The 12,608-nt window shown below is 44.0% G+C and overlaps 1 long non-coding RNA gene across 1 annotated transcript; it reads right to left on the bottom strand.

Annotated features, from left to right (window-relative positions):
- Positions 1–440: 440 nt before the first annotated feature.
- On the bottom strand, positions 441–11,360 carry LOC120849955. Its single transcript, XR_005718025.3, has 5 exons — positions 11,225–11,360; positions 9,552–9,720; positions 5,320–5,441; positions 2,874–2,992; positions 441–711 (listed from the first exon to the last, which is right to left on the bottom strand). It is a non-coding gene; the product is annotated as an uncharacterized LOC120849955 (long non-coding RNA).
- Positions 11,361–12,608: the final 1,248 nt, after the last annotated feature.

Genomic DNA, 12,608 nt, shown 5'->3' with positions numbered 1-12,608 from the left:
ATTCTGGCTGCCAGCAACTTCTCGTAATTTATACGGCAGACCGTAAATTCAAATTTACTGCCTGACCGTCATCTCCCAGTAAATTAAACGGTCGCAGTAAAAAAAGATACCGTTAATTTTACGGGACGATGCTGAACAGACCGTAAACGAGATTTAATGACTGCCGCTAAGATCACGGCATGGTGGCAGTTTATTTGCCGGTCAACTGACTGTTAATTTAATGGTCACCGTAAAAATGTTGACCGTTTAATTCACTGCCAGTTGGCCATCGTAAGAAGTAAATTGAAGGTGCAAAATGCTGGCACAATGAAGCGCTAGCACTTCGTACAACACGTCAGAAAGTATGCAAAGTTCGACAAAAGTAAGCATTGTCGGATTTTATAATCTTCCCACCGCATTGTATGACATGCTTAGCGTTTCACCGCACATGTTTTGCTGCTTCGATTTACTTCCTACTACTGGTCAACAGACAATGAATCAAACAATGGGTCATGAAGTCTCCTTAGGTTAGCCATTTTGTGCCTGTAATATATGTGGCATGCTGTTTATTGTAATTGTAGTGTGGTCTTCATGTCTGCAATGCGATCGTTGTGTATGTACATGCAAATGCAATTAAGCCAGAACACAGCATAAATTATGTGTAGGATAGAAATAAAAACAGAACATTTATTTACTTGGATGATGAGGACCCAGGTCCATATACACTCTGATCTGGAAAAGAAAGAAACCAGTTATCAATATAACATATATAAAATCATCTGGTGGGCTAGTTGGCTAAACATAATGAGAAAATTAGCGCAAATACAAGGAAGGAAGAACGTTGGGACAGGAAAGAGCGCTACTTACAACTGGCTTTAATTATAAGGTGAAAAAAGAAAAAGAAAACAAACCCGGAGAGGGGAACAAAGTACTGACAAAAAAGAAGTGATACAGAGAGCGAAAATAATTAAGGTGAAAATACAAATTAAATTAATAAAATAATAAAATAGAATAAAATAAAATAAAGGCAGATCTGCAGAATCGCATCGGCAAATGCGCAGGCAGCAGCACTAGCAGCACACACACGAGACACCGGCAAACCCTTTGCGAGCATGAAGAGGCGAACTGCTGCCGGTGACCATCCCGCAGATCTATTGGTCACACATGAGTCACTTGTAGTAGCCGCACACACACACACACGGGACACCGGCAAATTCTTCCAGCATGAAGTGGCGACACTGTTGCCGGTAACCAAGCAGCAGGACGCAAATATCAGGGGCACGTGTCGAGGTATCTCAGCTCTTTCTCTGAAAGGAAGACTGACGGGGCACTAACACATTTGCTTTCTTCTTTCTTGATCTTGTATGCTTCATAGATTTCTCTAGCTCTTTTGTCATTGAGATGTTTTAACACCTTCGTCTGATTAAACAAAGGGGTACAATGACAGTCACGAACATGCACCGCAAGATGTCCAGATGGAGAGGCTTTCAGTGAGAGGTCATGCTCTCTCAATCTAACATTGATGCAGCGACCCGCTGCATCAAGCGCTCTTTCCTGTCCCAACGTTCTTCCTTCCTTGTATTTGCGCTAATTTTCTCAAAATAACATATATAAATGTGCCAAAATAGAAGCAATTTAACAGATATGTTGTATAATGTTAGCCACGCTTTATTCACTGTGCAAAGAAACTAATGATGCTGATATTGTTTACAATGTTTGAAAGAAGCTTTACGTGACAACTGAACCCCCCCCCCCCCCTCCTCTAGCTTAGCTTCTCCTAATCAAATCAAACTTCATTATATCTCAGTAGCTATATATTAGCCATGTGGTACATGTATTCTGGTTTTCTCGAATACCATTTCAGTATTCCAGCACAGCCCCTATATACCTGGGCTAACGAATGAGAGGATATGCACCAAGTTTGGCAGAGAGTGCTGTACAAAAATACAGCTATTTTATGGGAAAGCCTACTATTCACATACTAGACATTTTTCAACTTAAGAGCTGAGTGAGTTTGTTCTCAAAATCAGGGGTTGACATTAATTAAGCAGCACACATAGAAATTAACTCCTCCTCTTCGTCTAGTTAAGCTGGTTGACTGTTGTTGGCACTAACGTAGAACTAGTCTCTCCCCACCACCAGAGCTGCAATTCTCTTGCCACCGTGCACTAATGAAAAGGGCATCATTAATCTTTCTCTGACATGTTCACACCATAAGAGATATGAATAGTCGTGGCCGGTTGCATCAGGGCAAGCTGCGAACGTCAGGCACGTCAGGCGTAGCTGGCAATAGAATCTTTGCGCATTGTGCCTAGTGTCACTTCAGATAAACAAATGGTTAAAGCAGTGTGCTCAGCACTTCAATTTGAGATGACATCCAAAATAAACATGGACAGCTTGTGATGCAGCTGCCACTTACATGCTTCTCATTTCATCGACCTATATTTGCCATGTATAAGATGCACTATACCTAGTGTGGCATCATTTCTCTTAAAATATATGACTGCATGCTAACCATGTCTCATTTCTAGCATCACATAGACATTTTTTCATGTAATTATAGGCAGCGTAGTAAAGCTATGCTTGAGTTTTAAGTGAGCCTAGGTAAGTTATGTTTCAACCCAATAGTGTTAATGCAACAAAAGAACCGGCGTCCAGCGTCGGCATGTTGAGAAAACCCCTCAATGTTTTGCGCCACGATCCCTTGTGCATGCAAGGGATCATAGGATTCCGCCTCCCCACTGCTGCCCTCCCTGCCCTTGCCCCCACCTCCCCTCTCCTCCTCCACCCCCTGCCCTCCCGCTGTCGTGTCATACATTAAGGCCGAGCATAAGTGTCCCCCCCCATTTTTTTTTCACACAAGCAGCTGGATGTTCGATCATTATCATACTCACCAAATTTAGACCCAAGTGCCATTGCTTATGGCTGCTGAAATCTTCCAGGTGCCAAGACCTTGTGTTGAATGAGCCCGAGCCCCATGTTGCATGCCTCGTTCCCACACAGGATGACCGACCTTCAACAGACATATTCAAACAGAACAGAATGAGTAGAAAACCACAGACTGAAAAAATCAAGGAAAGTAACTCCAAGCTAGTGCTGATGTGATGTAAACGGTCAGAGTAATTTCGGAGCACCTTCTGGGCCAGCCAAAAATATATTTTCAAGCAACAAAAGGAAGTTTTGGATTTCGAAAGCACACTTCCTATTCATTCTGTCGTGAATACTACATTAAGATACATCTGTCTGCCTTTCAAAACTAGAAGACAATGCCTGCTTTCCTTTCCCACCCCTGTGTTACCACTAGTGTCAAGTTCAGGGACAAAAATTCTGTAATATAGTTATTCACAACAATTGCATTTAACAAAGATTTTTATGTTTATTCTAACAAGTAAATTTAACTAGTGATATATCCGTTCTAGAAATATTACTACTTGATATGTCCACACTGTTATCAACAATACTAACATCTCCATCATTTAATCCATGCACTAAATAATATACATGTTCAAATTTGTGGGCCATGTTAGTGCGTGAACTTTTTAGGAGACCCGGTACTAGCAAACAACTTGGTTTTTGAAATCTTACACCAACTTAGAATTTTCAGATTATCATTTCTCAACTTCCCTGTCTATTCAAAGACATTTGGACCATATGTTTAAATGACAACTTTCCTTCCCAAGCATGCGCCTCTGCTACAGCAAGACGAGATATGCAGAATCAGTGTGAAACCTGTGGGTACCACCTCTTTGTGGTGCACAAGTGTATGGTTAAGAGTGCGCCCAACGGTGGTGGCTAACTAGATTGGACAGACCACACATAATGCCAAAAATTCCCAAACTTGAAAGCACAGCATCAATTTTACAAAAGTAAAATTGAATAGTATATTGTCCAGAGCAGCAATAAATTTTGATTATTTGCTCAAGCCCACTCTGATGGTCCAGCCATGAAGCAGGGTCTTATTCACTGCTTTCTATAATAATGGGATGAAGTAATGTGTGGTGAAATGTAGGCATGAGCAGTATCACAACAATGTAAGAAAAAATTTAGGCAAGCTTGATTATGCTCCCAAAAGCTATGAAAGGTCAGAATGTGTTGGGCTCACTCAGATGCACGGTGTGTGTGGTTATGTGACCATCTGACTATGACCGATTCACTATTTGCAGTATGGTCAGGTGACCACACACTGGTGATCGTTATGTGATCCCATTATTCCCACAATGGTGACAAGCTGGGTGGGACTCTGCAAACAATGATGCACAAAATCAGCGCAAAAGACAAACACAGAAAGAATGAGACAGGACAAAGCACTACTTACACCTGACATTTTATGAGAGGAAAGAGGAAGACAAAGACAACATTGGCGCTAAAATAACAGGAAGAAAAAAAAAATACAATAAAGAAAAAGTAAAAGCACAAAAAAATGTATCACAAAAAGATTATAAAAATAATAAGGAAAAGTCTTAAGTGATAAACTAATGAAAAGAAAAATAAAAATAAAAATTAAGGAGTCTTTTGCACTAGTTTGGTGTCCTATGTTTATTAACTAGGCCATCAAATTATTTTGGAACAATGGTGACTAGATGCCATGGATCATGGCTAAGTGACCACCATTTATTTGCTATTTGCATCTGTCAGTGCGACATGTCAGTCTGTCCAGAGTGTTAGTCACTGACCTTTGCCATGAAACTCGACTGGCAAAACACATTATTTGTTGAAACCTGACATCCCCTTTTCACAGCATTAAAGAATTCATGCAACTTTACCCAAACGTTTCGTAGATTATACACTCATTCGCCAGACTCAATGGAGAACCATTATTGTAAACTACTTCATCACATCCCCTCCCAGACGGGTAACAGTTGCAAAATTGCCTTCAATATTTCACGAACTAACCTTTCCAGGTCCTGTCTACAGCCAGAAATTTTGCTCTAAAATAAGCTGTGTGATATCATTGTTTTGCTATCCAGCAGAGATAATTTGATAAAAGTGCCGACTCACGAGAAGTACTAATCAAGCGCCGAATTCAATTTTTTTTTTTTTGCAAAAAACAAAGTGAAAACATTTTTTTTGTAAATTCATCACTGGCAGACAAACACACAATACCAGTGAGTAATGCTTGTAGTTTGCTAAGACAGTGGTCTGTTACAAAACCTTCACATACTCTTCGTTAGTGGCAAATGTATCCCTGCATCTCTCTATCTCTGAGAATTATTCTTCCTCTCTAGTGACAGTGGACTCTTACGCTCATTGAATTATTTCACTTTCTTCTGCTTCTCTTCAAAATGAGTCTCATGTTCACTTCCCATTTATTAAGTAAACACTGTAGTGAATCATACTTACAGCCTCACACATTCCACTCCAGCTCTGCTATTTTCTTGACCAGGTTAAGTACTTTCTTGTTCACTTCTGACTTGGAGCGCTTGGCTCTGGTGCCACGGTCAGGGTTCATGCTCAGGAAACCTCTGCAATAAGCATCAGTGCCATAAAAGAAACATTTCATCCAAGTTGGTAACCTGAAAAGTTAGTCAATTTAGTCATATGTGTCACATATGTATACATGACCGAAGGGGGAGACTAGAAGAAAGTCAAATATTTAGTAAAGAGAATATCAGGAGGGGCCAAACTGCGGCTCGTGAGCCGCATGCATCTCTTCATGCCCCCCTATTGCAGCTCTCCTAACCTGAGTACCCACAAGTTATAACAGGTGGGACCAAACACTAAGCTTGTATACAAAAACGCTACAGTGAGAAGCGGGAGCATATCAAAATATGCAATATTGCTGGAGTTGTTTCGTTGTAGATGGGCACGTTAAAATGACATGTAATGGTCAGAAGGGGCAAATCAGTTTGAAAGATAAGCTCTATTTTTTATTTTCTTGTTTATTTCACCTTTACATGCCATGTTGAGGCAGTGTTAGCTTTGTGCTTAAATGTTTCCCTAAAATTGATTTCTCAGCTTTGTTATTACAATGCAGTCCAGCTGCCTGATGAAACACCAAGACCACTGGCCTATGCATACATGCAATTGAAGCTGTTTGATTGACTGCGAGAGCAGATAAGGGTTTTTATTCACCTGCCTCAATCTTGCATGTGCAGTGCCTTGCGGCGAAACGCATGCACTCGATCTGTGGACTCTGCTCGGGTGCAATTTCAATAAAAAGTACAGCATCGGTGCAGGATGTGGGAGCTATTGAGGAGTTTCAGCGACGGTGTCACCACCCTGGCGGCCGGTCGCTGAATGAGAACGTGGGGGATAGGTTCGCTGGGCGTTGGCTTTGTGTAAACGCGTTGGTCGCGAACGTAGGCTGATAAACTTCGACAGCAAGAATATTACGCGGCTCTAGTGTTCCGGTACGAGCAACGGAGATCACACGAACTGCTACGACTAGCTACGACCACCCGCCGCAGCGATGCAGGCGTCGAAGGAGCGCAACCTGTGTACTACGCAGTCAGTCGCCGTCGCCCGACGCCGGTCGTTGGGCATTCAGGGCTTTTCGACCCGGGTTCTTCACTTGTACTTGGAACCGAGTATTATTCCCTGCGCTTGTGTATGTGCTCAGTGGCTGGATATGGACCTCATAGAGCAAAGTTCTTCAGACTCGACAGCGACTCAAAGTTGACGGCGGAGGGGCTTGCAGCAACGCTTTCGGTTGGTGCATGGCAGAGCCGTATATGGTGCATGGGTGCGACGACTACACGGATAAATTTTTAAGATTGCTGCTAGCAAGGTGGGCCATAGTCGCTTTATGTTGACACGATTTTGAGTGTAAGTACTCCGTGCAAAGGCGCATCTATAGCGTTTCTAATCCACCTTTGTTTTTGTTGTTGTTTTTATCACGCACGACCGATTGAAAATGCTCCTGTACCGATCACGGGGTGAATGTCTTCGGCCTTACATTGCGGAACGCCCAATAAAAAGTCATATTCGCTCAGCGAGAAAACTTTCCTTTCGAGTGACCTTCTTTGATTGATAATTTCGCCCGTACTTGAGTGCTTTAATCAACACGATCGATTAAGTTTGCTTCCCTAGTTAGGACATTTTAGTGCCACATGTGGCACTAATATGCTTGGCACAATGTACGCTACTGGTGGTATTGTGAATTGGTTTACTTCCAAAGCTAACAGTGTGACAGGTGGGACCATTCAATTTGCTAAGAATGTGATGATATGGGAATGTCGTTGCATAACTAGCGTTTTACGTTTAAGATTGATAAGAAACATGCTCATGTGATGATGCATGTCTACAGCATAAGCTTTGCAGATTCAGAATGGATGTGCTACAGGCTATAGGCTCAAGACTTTGATGGACCAAATTGGTGATTACTCGGCAATAAATATTTTGGTGGAAAACTGCCCATTGACTCGGCGAGTTTTGATCGTGACCATTGGTGTGCTGTTGGCAAATTAGGTAATGGCACACCTTTTCCCTGACTATCTGGCTTCAAGGGACATTGCATGTAGATGTGCTTAAATATCTTTATTTCAAGGTTCAGTGGACCCCTCTGCATCATTACAGAAAGGCACTCTCAAGCCACAACAAACAGCAGTGAATATACAATGCATAATAATGGGCACCAGTGTCCAGGCAAAAAGTCCGCAGAAGCCAATTTGAGCTTAAAAATGTTTTTGTGTTGTTTAGATAGTTTGCATTTGGTGTATAATTCGATGGGCCCGATTTCCGCGCCCAGTGCATAGTCCGCCAAGCTGGTGCGTTGCGTCTTCGTGCTTTTTTTCCTGGGTGGCATTTTCTTGAGACGTTCTTCGGCGAATGCTATTGAGCCTGAAGAACTGCTCTTGAGGCCCATATCCAGCCACTGAGCACACACAAGCACAGAAAATAACACTCGGTGCCAAGTACAAACGAAGCACCTGGGCGGAAAGCCGCGAATGCCAAACGAGCAGTGTCCGGCGACGGCGACTGACTGCGTTGCGCCCCTTCGATGCCTGCATCACTGCGGTGGGTGGTCGTAGCTAGTCGTAGCGAGATGATCTTCACTTCAAGCAAGAAATCTTGGCATACCATAGTCAAGATATGTGTGCAAGTGTTCGATGATGTGGGCTCTCTCACGTTGGTGCAGTTGTCATCAAGAGAGGTTTCATGTCAACAATGTTGCGTGTTTCAGGCTGAAACTATGACGCATACTTGTCTAAACCTAAATTTATCGGTCTGCGGCTACAAACATTTTCGTTGACGTTGCTTGGATCATGTAACCATTCGGGCCTCGAATTAAATGGTGTTGCGAACTTTTCGGTTGTGTATGAAAACCTATTTGCCCTAATAAAAGACATTTTGAAAAGGACACATGTCTTCTGCTGATGCATATCTTCCAATTTACAATGCAGAAGCAAACAGAAAATCAACTGCATACATCTACCACTTAGTATAAGCACCTTTTGCAATTCATTCTTGAGCACACCCAAATATCAGCTTAGGTTGCTCTTGTTTTAGAAGCTTTGCCCTGTTCTGTTAAAAGAAAACAGTTAAAAAGCTTTACCTTCGTTCTCCTCCTCGCATTTAATAGATTTGTATGTCAGCAGATCACACACAGCAGATACCACCGTGGCACATACAACTCGAATGACCGAAGAGACTATTGCTATTACAATAAAGCTTTCCACAAGAGCCAAAACGAGGCTTGTAAGGGGTGCACAAGCACATCGAAATGAGATTGGCGCTTCCGGGGCTTGTTTACATTATGCGTAAAAACAGGACGATCGGCGACCAGCTGATCGCAATATAACACCAAGGATACCAATGTTTCGATACATAGAACGCAGGATAAAGACCTCAATCGTCCCTTGTATGCTGTAGTTGTTATACTTTCCATCCAACCGCTTTTTAGCACAATTAATTAGAACAACCGAAGAGTTCCCAACACCTGTTAATGCGAGGCCTGAATGGTTACATCATCTAAGCAACGTCAACGAAAATGTTTTTAGCCGCAGACCGATAAGTTTAGTTTTAGATAAAGTACGCGTCATAGTTTCAACGCGCGAACATTGTTGATAAGTACCTTTCTTTGGACCCGCGTACATTCGGTTCAACTTGATGACAGCTGCACCAGCCTGAGAGCTCACGTCGAACACTTGCACACATATCTTGACTATGACAAGATTTCTTGCCTTCGACTGGCTTGAACACTTCATCTGTAGCATCACGGTAGGTCTTGGTTGAAATGATGATCGTCTTGCACGCGGCAACAAACAGAGAACGACACGCTTTGTTCTATTCATACGCTGCCGGTCTACGGGCGTCGCAAATCTATCCCCCTCTTGTCCGCCATGTTGGAAAGATCGGAGCGCCCCCTATATTCGCTGAAACTCCTCAATAGTTGTTTGGAGCTGGCGGAAGCAATTGGGACAGCTTTCCAATCAGCGAGATATGTGCTCTTCTATTTAACAAATGAGAAGGAAGGTACCAACTGTGGCTTCATGTCTTTCATGACAGTAAATGTGCAAGGTGTTTGCTTTATTTCAATAAGAACAATAAGCCTGGAAATGATATCGATAAAAAGTATGGAGTCCTACTAGGCATCCACATACATATACGGAATTCACAGAACAGGAAATTACCTCTGAAGGAACTCAAGGGTCGATGACACGCCTTCAGCGTAGCAGATGTTAAAGCAATAGTGAGTCGCGAAGAGTGCAGCCCATGCCGTAGGGACGTCTGGTATCTTCTGAACCATGAGCCTGCCATCAATGCTGAGTGCGTACTCGTGGGCAGTCCACAGATCATCCCCTACAAAAGTTTTAAAAATGAGAAAATAGTAAATAGTATGCTTCTTCCTTGCGGATCCCAAAGGATTCACAACCTCAAAAGCGTCCTGATACAGCAGTAGCTTAAATGTTGGCAGCCCAGTACTAAAGAGAGGATTTGATTTGTAGGCTGAACCGTCTGTCTGATATGTCTTGCATGTAGCTCGCGTCCCTGTCATCTAAAGACGTGTTAAAAATGCAGTCAGCAAGCGAACCATTCTGCAGTAGGCTTTTTAAGCTTTCCAGTACCGGCACATATTGAAATGAGCGACCACTCTTGTTTCCATCACGCCCAAGATAAATCTGCACTGGCTGGACAAATGAAAACTTTTGTTTAAAGTAGGCTCTTCTTTTGTGTTCACTATTGAACACGGTAGCATTCAGACTGCTGAATACATCGTGGCTGTTTGCATCCGCAACAATTTCTTTAGCATCAGCCACCCCTGGCGTTCATCCAACTTGTCATGCAAGGCTTTAAACATGCACTGCTTACTCGAGCCATGCAGGTTTTCGATTTCTTGCCACAAATGCTGAACTGTGGAAGCAGGTAAGCAGTACTTAGATTCTAGCTTTAGGTAAAAGAGAGCCAGATCATACTCGACACACTCTTTTAACTCACTTGGAGATGGTGAAAACTGAGGGGTGCCACCTCGAGAGTTAGCATCCTCCATGCTTGCATCTTTTGGAGAAGCGCTGCTCTGACAACCGGTCGCAACTAACACGTTTGCCTGTTGCCCTGAAGAACTGGTTGCGCCTAAGGCGCTTGCCTGTTGCTCCGAAGAACCGCTCGCTTGTTGGGCTGATTTTACACTTGATAGGTGAGACGCAAACGTAGGTTTCGCAGTGAACGACTTGTCACAGCTAAAATACGGGCAACTGACTGACTGCCCGTTGTCGATGTGCTCGCTAAGATGAGTTACTATCTGAGCCCTATTCCAGCACTCGCGAACGCATCCGTGCACGCCGCAGTTTAAGTTTACGTCACCCGTTAAATCGAGCCGAGGTCCACTCGCACGCAGTTGACCTTTATGAAACCGTAATATGTGAGATCTGAGCTTTACATAAGTAGTGAACTGCAAACAACAAGTTGCGTGTATACATAGAATCTGCCGCGCTCCGAACTCGTGGCTGTCATAATGACGCACATATTCGACCAACGTGGTTGACCCCTTTGAACAAACACGGCAAACAAACATGGTTGTTCAAGCCGTCGCCTCACTAAAGCGAGAGAAAAGAGCGAAGACCGACAAATCGCGAGAATGTGCAGTATTAATCTGAAGCTATCTTTGGCTGGCTCTCAACCGCTTGTGCTCCCTTCCCGAAAAGGAGCGCGAACGACGATCGCCAGCCGGCCAGCGACGCACTCCGTCAACGCACGTGCTGCCGGTTTGTCGGTGTCGGCTCTTTCTCGATCTTGCCGGCCACGGGCATTAATTTCCTCAGAATCGGATCGTGCTTGCCACATTCATTTTCAAAATGATACTCACGTTATGTTCGTTTACTATCGGGCCCGCCAAACGCCTCGGGTACTGCGCCGTCAGCCGTCTTGGTAGCCACGGTCGAGCTCCCTACCGCAAACTTTCCTCGCTTTGTTTTCTTCCTTCGGGAAACAAATATGGCGACCCGACGGTGGGAACGGCGCGAATGCAGCGAAGGTGGCGAAGGCAGGCGAAGGTGCGAAAACAAGGAAGCGCGATGGCGAGGGCTGTGGGCGAGGGTCAAGGCGCGAGCCGCGAACTGGAGAGCAGCCCGACGACGCAGGCGCAGAAGGCCCCCAACACATCACGTGCGTGCCGTGCGTGTGTCTGGAGCGTGGTGCAGAGTGTGTAGCGCGCCTCGCTTGGGGCGTTCCGCTTCTTTCCTTCTGTCGCCGTGCCTTCTCTCGTTCCACTTCTTTCCTCCCGTCGCCGTACCCTTTTCACTCGAAAAACACTGTCAACATACCGTATTTTTTTTTACGGTGGGCGCCCCGTGACGTTCACGGTCAGGTGACTGTTTATTTCACGGTCATTTTTTACAGTCTAGCAGCCTTTGCCGCCACTACTTTCGTCGAACGCTTTAGGACCCCAAATGTATCTTCTTGGTTCCAATGTCTTTTCTGAATGCAGGTTCCTTATTAATTCCAAGTTGATTCCTTTTGGGATTCTGTAAACCAGTAAGTAAAGATTTCATCAAAAACTGGCAGGAAGAAGCGGTGGCGGGCTTCGGGAGCCCTTTCAACAAATGCCTGCTTGGTCACCCGGCCGACACGAAACATTCGAGGCCCTTCGTGATCGACGTCTAATCTACTAAGACGATGACACTTCGGGGCCCCGAAAAATGGGGTATACACCTGCTATGAGTTACTACCGTTTGAATGTTTGATTTTGCGGACCCAAAGAATTGCGCATAATGCGTGATGCACTTCTCAGCGAGCGATATTAAATTTGTAATAGAATGTTCAGCTAAATTTGGATAGACAAATTAATGAATCACGTGAATTTGCCAGGCCACGACAGACAATATAAGTTATGAAAATATCTGTTTTTTATTTAAGCAGAACTCGCAGTGTGACAAACTTCTTTGCCACGTATTCGATGCGGGAGGAGCTAAGGGCCACTTGCTGACGAGCAACTGTCGAGTTACACCTGGATAGAAGCGTCGGCATCAGCAAGCTTAATTTAGCTAACACAAGCTTCCGACGCAAAGCTAGGAAGACAGCACGTCATTTATTTGGCTGAATTCAAAACGTTTTGTTACAAAAGCCTTCACACATCCGAAAAAGCAAGATTCAGAGGGGCTGTGAACAGCCGTGCCGCCCGCCGCGCAAGTTGCAATATGGAGCTGCAGACTTCTTTTAGAATTTTAATGTGTTTTCGATATAAAAAGCAA

Source organism: Ixodes scapularis, unplaced genomic scaffold (genome assembly GCF_016920785.2).
Source record: "Ixodes scapularis isolate PalLabHiFi unplaced genomic scaffold, ASM1692078v2 PGA_scaffold5__190_contigs__length_132052651, whole genome shotgun sequence".
NCBI classification, from domain to species: Eukaryota; Metazoa; Arthropoda; class Arachnida; order Ixodida; family Ixodidae; genus Ixodes; species Ixodes scapularis.
Note: the sequence above shows the minus strand (reverse complement) of the source record. Positions and strands in the feature narration are given on the sequence as shown.